This window comes from Ranitomeya variabilis, chromosome 3, assembly GCF_051348905.1.
Source record: "Ranitomeya variabilis isolate aRanVar5 chromosome 3, aRanVar5.hap1, whole genome shotgun sequence".
Lineage (NCBI taxonomy): Eukaryota > Metazoa > Chordata > Amphibia > Anura > Dendrobatidae > Ranitomeya > Ranitomeya variabilis.
The window spans coordinates 271820409-271833274 of NC_135234.1; the positions used below are offsets into that span (position 1 = coordinate 271820409).

Below are 12866 nucleotides of genomic sequence, written 5' to 3' on the forward strand. Positions count from 1 at the left end.
CACATACTTGCATTCACTGGGGCACAGGACAGTCAGATTTTGGCAGCAGCTGGCAACAACATGAAGATGGGACAATTCACGAACACATCCCCCAAATCCCATTATAGAGGTAGAGAAAAGGGTTTGGGGAGGAGGGGGTGACAAAGCCTGTGCGTGTAAGTCCTGGAATGTAAAGCTTGCAAGGGAAGGACCTGCCTGCTAAGAGGAGGGGATGGAGGGAGGGTGCTGCCAGATCACAGAAGGAGCAACGTTGGATTGTAGACCACCTTCTTCTCCTGGGGGTGGGGGAGCTGGAGAAGACCTTTACCGTTCTACACCAGTAAGCTGTGCAGGAGCTCCACAGATCAGAGGACGGAGTACAGTGTGAGTAGCAGGACACTGATCACAGCGTCTGAGGCGGTGCTGAGCGCTCAGTGCCGGCTCCACCACAGCTTCATTCAGGACTCCGCGCTGGACAGCTCCTCCGGGCTCCCTGCCGGCTCCGGGGACGGCTCCTCCGGGCTCCCTGCCTGCTCCTCCGGGCTCCCTGCCTGCTCCTCCGGGCTCCCTGCCTGCTCCTCCGGGCTCCCTGCCTGCTCCTCCGGGCTCCCTGCCTGCTCCTCCGGGCTCCCTGCCGGCTCCGGGGACTGCTCCTCCGGGCTCCCTGCCTGCTCCTCCGGGCTCCCTGCCGGCTCCGGGGCTCCAGGCTCGCCACCTTCCTCCAGAGCAATAAGAAGAAGACGCTTTTCTCTCTGGGACCCGAGGGGAGCTGTTGTCACTTCCATCTCTTCTCTATATTTGTTGGTCCAGCCTTGCACTGATTGGACTGCTATGCATCCTCACAGGGCATTCACACACTTCCTGGGGATGCAGAACCCCTAAAGTGCTGCAGGAAAGGGGGAAACCCATCTGTGTCTCCAGCCCCTCCTACAGATGCCCACCGAGCAGTATGGTCTGTAAAGTCTAATGCTGGTGAGTTGTGTGCTTGGAATACTTGGTATATAGCACTCAGTGTAATCCTTGGTATATATTACTCAGTGTAATAATTGGTATATATCACTCAGTGTAATATTTGGTATATACCACTCAGTGTAATCCTTGGTATATATCACTCAGTGTAATAATTGGTATATATCACTCAGTGTAATATTTGGTATATACCACTCAGTGTAATCCTTGGCATATACCACTCAGTGTAATCCTTGGCATATACCACTCAGTGTAATCCTTGGCATATACCACTCAGTGTAATCCTTAGCATATACCACTCAGTGTAATCCTTGGTATATACCACTCCGTGTAATCCTTGGTATATACCACTCAGTGTAATCCTTGGTATATACCACTCAGTGTAATCCTTGGCATATACCACTCAGTGTAATCCTTGGCATATACCACTCAGTGTAATCTTTGGTATATACCACTCAGTGTAATCCTTGGTATATACCACTCAGTGTAATCCTTGGCATATACCACTCAGCGTAATCCTTGGTATACATCACTCAGTGTAATCCTTGGTATATATCACTCAGTGTAATCCTTGGCATATACCACTCAGTGTAATCCTTGGCATATACCACTCAGTGTAATCCTTGGCATATACCACTCAGTGTAATCCTTGGCATATACCACTCAGTGTAATCCTTGGCATATACCACTCAGTGTAATCCTTGGCATACACCACTCAGTGTAATCCTTGGCATACACCACTCAGTGTAATCCTTGGTATACACCACTCAGTGTAATCCTTGGTATACACCACTCAGTGTAATCCTTGGTATACACCACTCAGTGTAATCCTTGGTATACACCACTCAGTGTAATCCTTGGTATATACCACTCAGTGTAATCCTTGGTATACACCACTCAGTGTAATCCTTGGTATACACCACTCAGTGTAATCCTTGGTATATACCACTCAGTGTAATCCTTGGTATACACCACTCAGTGTAATCCTTGGTATACACCACTCAGTGTAATCCTTGGTATACGCCACTCAGTGTAATCCTTGGCATACGCCACTCAGTGTAATCCTTGGCATACACCACTCAGTGTAATCTTTGGTATATACCACTCAGTGTAATCCTTGGTATATACCACTCAGTGTAATCCTTGGCATATACCACTCAGTGTAATCCTTGGCATATACCACTCAGTGTAATCCTTGGCATATACCACTCAGTGTAATCCTTGGCATATACCACTCAGTGTAATCCTTGGCATATACCACTCAGTGTAATCCTTGGCATATACCACTCAGTGTAATCCTTGGCATATACCACTCAGTGTAATCCTTGGCATATACCACTCAGTGTAATCCTTGGCATATACCACTCAGTGTAATCCTTGGTATACACCACTCAGTGTAATCCTTGGTATACACCACTCAGTGTAATCCTTGGTATACACCACTCAGTGTAATCCTTGGTATACACCACTCAGTGTAATCCTTGGTATATACCACTCAGTGTAATCCTTGGTATACACCACTCAGTGTAATCCTTGGTATACACCACTCAGTGTAATCCTTGGTATATACCACTCAGTGTAATCCTTGGTATACACTACTCAGTGTAATCCTTGGTATACACCACTCAGTGTAATCCTTGGTATACACCACTCAGTGTAATCCTTGGCATATACCACTCAGTGTAATCCTTGGTATACACCACTCAGTGTAATCCTTGGTATACACCACTCAGTGTAATCCTTGGCATATACCACTCAGTGTAATCCTTGGTATATATCACTCAGTGTAATCCTTGGTATATACCACTCAGTGTAATCCTTGGTATATACCACTCAGTGTAATCCTTGGCATATACCACTCAGTGTAATCCTTGGTATACACCACTCAGTGTAATCCTTGGTATACACCACTCTGTGTAATCCTTGGTATATATCACTCAGTGTAATCCTTGGTATACACCACTCAGTGTAATCCTTGGTATATACCACTCAGTGTAATCCTTGGTATATATCACTCAGTGTAATCCTTGGTATATATCACTCAGTGTAATCCTTGGTATATACCACTCAGTGTAATCCTTGGCATATACCACTCAGTGTAATCCTTGGTATACACCACTCAGTGTAATCCTTGGTATACACCACTCTGTGTAATCCTTGGTATATATCACTCAGTGTAATCCTTGGTATACACCACTCAGTGTAATCCTTGGTATATACCACTCAGTGTAATCCTTGGTATATACCACTCAGTGTAATCCTTGGCATATACCACTCAGTGTAATCCTTGGTATATATCACTCAGTGTAATCCTTGGTATATATCACTCAGTGTAATCCTTGGTATACACCACTCAGTGTAATCCTTGGTATATATCACTCAGTGTAATCCTTGGTATATACCACTCAGTGTAATCCTTGGCATATACCACTCAGTGTAATCCTTGGTATACACCACTCTGTGTAATCCTTGGTATACATCACTCAGTGTAATCCTTGGTATATATCACTCAGTGTAACACTTGGAGAAACATCTGTGTTGTAACTTGATGGCAGTTAAATATCCTGAATTCCAGCATTGTATCTGGGTCCTAATCTGCTGCTCAGAGCCCATGATCGCAGCATCCTTCCTTACTGCCTGGAAAGTGAGAAGTAAGGAGAGAGAACCTGGAAAGTCAGGTGGAATTACAAGGAGAAAAAGAGATGGAATCTTCCCAAGAAATGAGTGTGGCTTCTCAGTGCTGTGATTGGGACCTGTAGATGTGCTCGGGTCTGGGAAATGGCTCCATGTACCTATTTCCCATGGTTCTGGATGGCTCATGCCAGACAGGCGGCTGCCTGAGATACTTACCTCTGTCTTGTGCGGCATTGTCTGTCTATCCATCCTATGTATCCTATGATCTCCGCACAATCCCCTATCACTAGGAATCAATGCTTCCTGACTGCTGTCTCATTATGCCTATCACTGAGTCTCAGTCTCATTTCTGCCCTACTTATCTGCATTGTGACCTGGTATAACTGGACTTCAAGCTCCCATTTGTCATTTAGGAAATCTGCTTGTGGTCACCTGCTTGCTCCTCGGTTGTGCCCTGGATCTCCATTTCAGCTTTCTGCCTTCACTCCCCGTTTCCTATTTATCCCATGCACTCCCTGTCCATGTTCTATACCTCTCTCAAGCTCCCCATGTAGCTCTCCCTCTCATCTCCTATACACCCTCCACCCCCCTATGTTTTCCTGTGCGTTAAATATTTTCATCTGCTCCTCTGAATTGCACCCATTTAACATCTTTAGGGCAGACTGCTCCAGTCTGTGGTTGGCAGTGAGAAGTCATGATTAAAATCAGACCTGTTCTCTTGCAGGAAAGAGATTTATAGTAGCTGGAATACAGTGGGCAATTAAAAATCCATTTCAGTTGGGGGAGGAAGGGTGTAGATTACAGTGCTGCAGATAGGATAGTATGGCCATATATTTTTACTTTACTTACTAGGTTACGCTAAGTGATGTCCTACTTTCATTAAGGAGCAGGTGGAGATGGGCAATTTGGAGACTGAAGGGTTCTGTAGAACTGTCAAACAATTCTAGATTTAGTCATGTTAACCTATGCATGATTTATTGCTGGAATATAACATCTGATGTCTGATTTTCAAGTGATGCCATCAGACAACATCTTGAATAGGATGAGCTGCTTGCAATTATTTCTAAATGAGAGAATAAGTGTTTTAGAGAAAGTATGTAGCAAATCACCTTCTAGGACCTTACCCACACAGGGCTTGTGAAGCATCATGCATACACAGTAGACGTTACCGACTTTTATTCACCATTAGAAGAGAATGGGCGACACATTTTGTTTCTTCTTTCCTGTATCATTACACGCTCTGGTGTACAGATGCATTCATTCCTTAAACCCTTGGTATAGGCAGGTTGCACGGACGCTCAGATGCCACAGTTAATGTACAACTGATGGATCCTCTAGACTGCAGATTATGAGATGATAGGTTCTGATGTGCTTATATGGGAATATTTGCATGGGAGCTTTGTTTAGTGCTGTGAACGGGCAAGGAATGCAAATGTCTGCAGATTGCATGCTGGGAGCATTCTTCAGCAACAGCGCTTTTACTGCAACGCTATTGCTGAGATTGTATCAAGTACACAGTAATGTTAAGTCAGTAGAATGCTGGAAACTTTCTTGTCTCAGATCCATCAGTGTAAGAAAATTACATTTACGAAGTCTAGTTTTGAATGGCGTGTCAGATTTGAAATGGCAAATCTCTGTGGAATGCCAAAGGGGTGTGGCCTCTTTACAGAGCCTTTTAGTTCTGGAAATCAGTGGTGGTCTGGTAAGAAGACGTACCCCATGTGGTCTTCTTACATAATCTATACTGCAAGATGATTTTCACCATTTAGACTCCCAGTTATTATGTTCACTAGTATTTCAAAATGTAGGAGGAAATTGTAAAAAAAACAGAATGAGGATATGCTTACCATTAAATCCTTAGTAATGTGATTAGAAAAGAAAGTTGTAAATTATGTGGCCATGTTTGAAAGTAGAATCATTTCAAAAAATGCTTTGTCTTCTCAGTATTTTGCTCCTGGAATAGAAAGTTTTCCTCTAAAGCAAATCTGTCAGCAAATGTAACCCCTCTTTATCATTTACATACACATGTAGGTAATAGAAAAATAAATGCATTGATAACTTTATATTTATTGTCTGTTTGTTGACCACAATTTTATAAGTATGCATTCGAAGTGTTAAGTCCTTCATCCCATCCAGAGCAACTAATGAATGTCTACCATAGAACATGCCTCCCTCTTTTGTTTGCTAGTTGGCTGCCTTGCTGATCCCAGGCAAAAGGCAGGAGATTTTACTCCTCCTCATATCGCCGTTGTCTGGCTTGAACCCCCCATCGACATGGTACACCCAGGAGAAGACTGTATCTCTTTATTTTTTTAATTAATGTTAGTGTTTTCCTATTATCTTCTGTGTGTAAAATGCACAAAGTTTTAAATTCATCAGCATTGGAAAGTGGTGGGTCATTGAATGGAAAATAAAAAAAATAACTTTAAAATATATGGTTCTGTACATATTTACAAACCAAATATTTTTATTTCATATTGTTATCATAGTTATCCTTGATGTAATATTACCCTTTCATTTTTCATTCATGAACATTTCCCGAATTAGCAAGGAGGTAAGTGCAGATGGAAGAGAGGTTGCTGAATCAGACTACACAGAATTTGCTTGCAGTCTGTTGCCATGGAGATGTAATGGTGTGGGCTGACCCGGGTTCAATTAGGGTAAGGAAAAGTTTTTTAATCCACTATGTTATCAGTTTAAAGGGAACCTGTCACCCCAAAAATCGAAGATGGGCTAAGCCCACCAGCATCAGGGGCTTATCTACAGCATTCTGTAATGCTGTAGATAAGCCCCCGATGTATCCTGAAAGATGAGAAAAAGAGGTTATACTATACTCACCCAGGGGTGGTCCCGCTGCGGTCCGGGTCCAATGGGCTTCGCGGTCCGATCCGGAGCCTCCCATCTTCATAGGATGACGTCCTCTTCTTCACGCTGCAGCTGCGGCGCAGGCGTACTTTTTCTGTCCTGTTGAGGGCAGAGCAAAGTACTGCAGTGCGCAGGCGCTGGGCCTCTCTGACCTTTCCCGGCACCTGCGCACTGCAGTACTTTGCTCTGCCCTCAACTGGGCAGACAAAGTACGCCTGCGCCAGAGTCGGGGCAGGAAGACAAGAAGAGGAAGTCATCGTATGAAGATGGGAGGCGCCGGACCGCGACACCCCTGGGTGAGTATAATCTAACCTCTTTTTCTCATCTTTCAGGATACATCAGGGGCTTATCTACAGCATTACAGAATGCTGTAGATAAGCCCCTGATGCCGGTGGCCGCAGCTATTCTTCGATTTTTGGGGTGACAGGTTCCCTTTAAGATAATAAATGGTGCAGCTACTCGTCACTCTTACATATCATTAAAATGTAAGTTTGCCAGTCAGTTGCATGCTTACAAATGATTCATTCATAAGTGTGTTGTGTAGCTGTGGTAGCAGCACATATCGTAAAGGGCTTGTCCACCCAAAAATTGTATTTAAAAACCATTCAGGATGCTCTACAAAAAGTATAGTGAAATAAAGTATTTTGAGCTTACTTATTCCCTGCTGCTTTACTACCAATGATATCAAGTTCCTTGATGGTCTCTGTACATGCTGTTCTGGCTTCACCCCAGAAGAAGCTGGCGGCGAAACACGCGTCGGGGTGATGGGACACCGAGCAGATCTACAGGACCTTTAGCTACTGGTAATGCTACCTCTATTTTCAGGTATATATCTTGCGTAGTATTAACTATTTCTTTTACAGCTATTATAGCATGATTATTGCATCTGATGTTTGGGTATCTTGAAATTTTGGGATAGGTACTGCCTTATGTCCTATTTACTTACCAGTAATTTCTTATGAGAGGAAACTGTATGAGGATATTCTTCATGTTATTTTACATTGGTCATTAGTTGAACTTATAAAGGGTAACTACATTGAGATACAGCTTATGTATAGTCTCATTTACTAGTATAATTCTTGTTTTACATATGATGGCCCATGATTTGCATATTTTTTGTTACTTAAATCTATTTTGGTGCAATATTTCCCCTTCTTTTTCTGCTTGGTGTCCCTTGATGGTATTTTGCTTTTTTTGTATGGTATTTTTAATTGATGTTCTTTTGCATACTTCTGACTCTTAATTTTATGGTGAGGATGCAGGAGAGGTTTTCTTCTGATGACTCTTCCATTAAGGCCATGTTTGTGCAGATGTCACAGCCGTAAAACAATGTACCAAGTCTCCAGAGTCTGCTAAATTTTTCTGAAGGCCTTTTGCAGTCAAGCAAGGATTCTGATTTGCCTCTCTAACAATCCTATGAGTAGCTCTCACTAAAATTTTTACTTGGGCTCCCAGAAGTTATCTTGACTTCTACTTTCCTGTTAACTGCCATGTCTTAATTATATTTTGGACTGAGGAAAGGGTAATTTGAAAATGCTTTGCAATCTTCTTTTAGCCCTCCCCTGATTTGTGGGCCTCCACCATTTTCATTTTCAGAGTCCTAGGCAGTTGCTTAGAAGAACCCATGGCTGCTGTTTTTTTGCACAAGGTTAGAGGAGGCTGGGTTTTTATAAAGCTCAGAAATTTGCATCACCTGACCTTTCCTAGCAATTATAGTGAACAAGCCATAACCCGAACCGGCTGATTAAGATCTGAAATCTTGGTCAGAGTTTTCTGAGCACACAAACTAAGCACACTCCAAGAGTGCCCAAACTTTTGCATCAGCCCATTTTCTTTTTTGTACTTTTTTACATGAAAAAAATGACAATATATACAGCTCTGGCAAAAATTAAGAGACCACTGCAAAATGTTCAGTTTGTCTGATTTTTCTCAGAGTAAAATGTAAATTTTTAATTTATTCTATAAACTTCTGACAACGTCTCTGAATTTTCCAAGCAATACATTTTGTATTTTTTTTCTGAAAAGGAGAAATGGTCAAAATTACAAAAAAAACAGTGCTTTCAGACCTCAAATATTGCAAAGAAAACAAGTTCATAATCATTTAGAAACAACAATACTAATATTTTAACTAGGGAAGAGCTCAGAAATCAATATTTTGTGGCATAACCATGATTTTTAATCACAGCTTTCATGCGTCTTGGCATGCTTTCCACCCTGCTCCTGGCACAAAAATTAAAGCAGTTCTTTGTTTAATGGCTTGTGATTATCCATCAGCCTCTTGATTAGATTCCAGAGGTTTTCATTGGGGGTCAGGTCTGGAGATTGGGCTGCCCATGACAAGGTTTTGATGTAGTGGTTTCTAAATTTTTGCCAGAGCTGTATATTGTTTGCCTAAAATACAAAGGAAATGTGTCCTCTTTATCTGTAGGCCTTTCAGAGATCATTTCATCTTCAGCTTGCTTAACTGTTCACAATAACAGTAATTTTGACCAGAGGTGCACAAACTTTTGCATGCCACTTTTCTACCAGCTATTCCATACTACGTCATCACAAGGTTAAACTTCTGAAACCACAACTACTACTGCTGGGGTTTGTATTTTTTCCAATGTCTAGGAATAAATGTATATGCTTTAATGACAAAACTAAGACATTTTAGTGGTAGAGAAAGTATTGTGGTCTAGGAGTTTCTGGTATTTGACCACTCATCTCACAAATTAAGAAGACAGTGTTCCATGAGGGTTTAAGTTTTGAACAGTCCCACCTTATGTGCAGCATAGCCCCTCTCTTGGAACCAATTCTCCAGCATTCTTCTGTTACCAATTGGTATAGTTTATGGAGAAATGTACGATATCTGTACCACTAAGGCTACGTTCACATTTGCGTTGTTGGGCGCAGCGTCGGCGACGCATACCGACGCATGCGTCATGCGCCCCTATCTTTAACATGGGGGGCGCATGGACATGCGTCGGTATGCGTTTTCTAGCGTTTTACTACCCATACATCATATAGACGCACAAGAAAGGGCGCAGGGGACGCTACATGTTGCAGTTTTCCTCCGTCCTAATTTTTTTTAAAAACGTATGCGTCGCACTTGCATCTTAAATGTGCCAAAAAAAAACATTAGTGTCTATAGAAAACGCATAGGGCGCAAGTGCCTGCGTCGTCCTGCGTTGTTCGACGCATGCATCTTTTGATAAAAAAAAAAAGTGGTGTCAATTTTTGTAACGTTGGACGCATGCGTCACAAAACACTGCGTTGTGCATGCGTTTTGCGTTGCGTCGCCGACGCTGCGCCCAACAACGCAAATGTGAACGTAGCCTTAGATAACAGTTTGTAGTTTTTTTTCCTGAGCTGTACATGCGATGTGAGTTTTGTTACTGTTAAAGGGAATCTGTCAGAAGGTTTTCACTGCCTCGTCTGAGAGCAGCCTGGCATGGATTTTGTGCACAATTATACTGTGAATATATTTGCATTTCCTAATATATTATTTTACTGATCCATTGCCTTGTTTGTTGGTTCATCTGTATGTACATTGTTTATAGACAGTGAGGTGTTTATCACTAAAGGGGGCAATGTCGTACTAGTGATCGCGTGCCAGATAGTCACAGCAATGATAATGTGCTAGTGATTTTGTGTCCTAGGCTAGGGCTTAACAGAGACTTGTGGCCACACAACATAAAATCCACTGATCCACTGTCACTGTTGTGAATAATAAAGGTGGAGGGGGTTGCACAATAATCCAGCAGGGTTGGATTTCTGATAGCAGTTAGGTTGCAGCCACTTTCAAGGTCCAACTTTACTCATGATGTGGCTATACAGTATTGCACTCTTATGTCACATGCCCAGATGTCACTGTGCAGCCATAGCATACGTAAGTGCCTGGTATCTAGAACAATAAGGATAGTTTGCAAAACCTGTAACTAGTGTATAAAAAATACACTGCTCAAAAAAATAAAGGGAACACTAAAATACCACATCCTAGATATCACTGAATAAAATATTCCACTTGTAAATCTTTATTCATTACATAGTGGAATGCGTTGAGAACAATAAAACATAAAAATTATCAATGTAAATCAAAATTAATATCTCACGGAGGCCTGGATTTGGAACGATACTCAAAATCAAAGTGGAAAATCAAATTACAGGCTGATCCAACTTCAGTGGAAATGCCACAAAACAAGAAAATGATGCTCATTAGTGTGTGTGGCCTCCACGTCCCTGTATGACCTCCCTATAACGCCTGGACATGCTCGTGATGAGGCAGGGCAGGGGATGGTCTCCCGAGGGATCTCCTCCCAGACCTGGACTAAAGCATCCGCCAACTCCTGGACAGTCTGTGGTGCAACGTGATGTTGGTGGATGGTGAGAGACATGATGTCCCAGATGTGTTCAATCGGATTCAGGTCTGGGGAACCGGCAGGCCAGTCCATAGCTTCAATGCCTTCATCTTGCAGGAACTGCTGAAATACCGTGAGCAAAGTAATCCAAAAAAGAGAAAAAAATCCAGCTTCCAAAAACTTACAAATTTATTAAGGATAAAAGGCAAAGTCCAGTCCAATCCAATAAATTACATAGTGAAGAGTAGCAAGAGTTGGATTGGACTGGACTTTGCCTTTTATCCTTAATAAATTTGTAAGTTTTTGGAAGCTGGATTTTTTTCTCTTTTTTGCATTACTTTGCTCACGTGATGACTACACGATATCCGTGCTTCCCCACAACACATGCCGACAGGTGAGCTGGTATATATTTTTTTCTTTTTTCTACTGCTGACATACTCCAGTCAAATGAGGTCTGGCATTGTCCTGCATTAGGAGGAACCCAGGGCCAACTGCACCAGCATATGGTCTCACAAGAGGTCTGAGGATCTCATCTCGGTACCTAATGGCAGTCAGGCTACCTCTGGCGAGCACATGGAGGGCTGTGCAGCCCTCCAAAGAAATGCCACCCCACACCATTACCACTGCCAAACCGGTCATACTGAAGGATGTTGCAGGCAGCAGATCGCTCATCCACGGCATCTCCAGACTCTGTAACGTCTGTCACATGTGCTCAGTGTGAACCTGCTTTCATCTGTGAAGAGCACAGGGCACCAGTGGCGAATTTGCCAATCCTGGTGTTCTGTGGCAAATGCAAAGCATCCTGCACGGTGTTGGGCTGTGAGCACAACCCCCATCTGTGGACGTCGGGCACTCAGACCATCCTCATGGAGTCGGTTTCTAACCATTTGTGCAGACACATGCACATTTGTGGCCAGCTGGAGGTCATTTTGCAGGGCTCTGGAGTGCTCCTCCTGTTCCTCCTTGCACAAAGGCTGAGGTAGCGGTTCTGCTGCTGGGTTGTTGACCTCCTATGGCCCCCCTCCATGTCTCCTGTTGTGCTGGCCTGTCTCCTGGTTCCGCCTCAAGCCTCTGGACACTGCACTGACAGACACAGCAAGCCTTCTTGTCACAGCTCACATTGATGTGCTATCCTGGATGAGCTGCACTACCTGAGCCACTTGTGTGGGTTGTAGAGTCCATCTCATGCTACCACAAGTGTGAAAGCACAACCAACATTCAAAAGTGACCAAAACATCAGCCAGAAATCATTGGTACTGAGATGTGGTCTGTGGTCCCCACCTGAAGAACCACTCCTTTATTGAGTGTGTCTTGATAATTGCCAATAATTTTCACCTATTGTCTATTCCATTTGCACAACAGCATGTGAAATCGATTGTCAAACAGTGTTGCTTCCTAAGTGGACAGTTTCATTTCACAGAAGTTTGATTTACTTGGAGTTATATTCTGTTGTTTTAAGTGTTCCCTTTATTTTTTTGATCAGTGTACATCCAATATTTTGCCATAAATCACTTATACTTAGCCACTTAAACTGCACCTATTAGTGATGAAATGATATGAAGACTTTTCATACAAGACAACTATTTTTCTCAACGTTAATCAACATCAAACAACTTAGATTTTCTTGAAAGGTGCACAGCATCAGGCTGGTTCTACTAATATGATAATGTGATAGAGCGCTAAACAATAAAGTGAATGTTATGACTGACTTGGTGAGGTGGATTCTCTTAGATCTGGGTGAGTAGCAGAGATAATATTGACAGATGACACGCGGATCGGCAGGGACCTCGACAGCAGGTAATGCAGGATGGCAGACAAACAAGCATAGCATGTAGCATCAGATGAAGTGGAGCCAAATGTGCAGATACACACGAGAACTGTAACTGTATAGGAAAACTGGTATCTTACAAAAAGGATGCAGTTAATCACATGAGTGATAAATGAGTAAATGCAGTCAGGTATCTTAGTACAAGGTATTGGTTAATAGCAGCAATGCATGCAAACTGGGACTTAACCACAGGATAGTGTAATGTGGCGCAAGGTAGTAGCTGTGGGAAAGGCACTTGTCTTCAGCGCATG

The 12866-nt window shown here is 42.8% G+C and overlaps 1 protein-coding gene across 1 annotated transcript in view; it reads left to right on the forward strand.

The window, feature by feature from the left end:
• The first annotated feature begins 255 nt into the window (after window positions 1–255).
• Window positions 256–12866, forward strand: part of GRM4 (glutamate metabotropic receptor 4) — a 590062-nt gene continuing 577451 nt past the window's right edge. Inside the window, exon 1 of the mRNA XM_077295492.1 lies at window positions 256–951. The gene's annotated coding sequence lies outside the window, so the exon portion shown is untranslated. The remainder of the gene's footprint in view (window positions 952–12866) is intronic.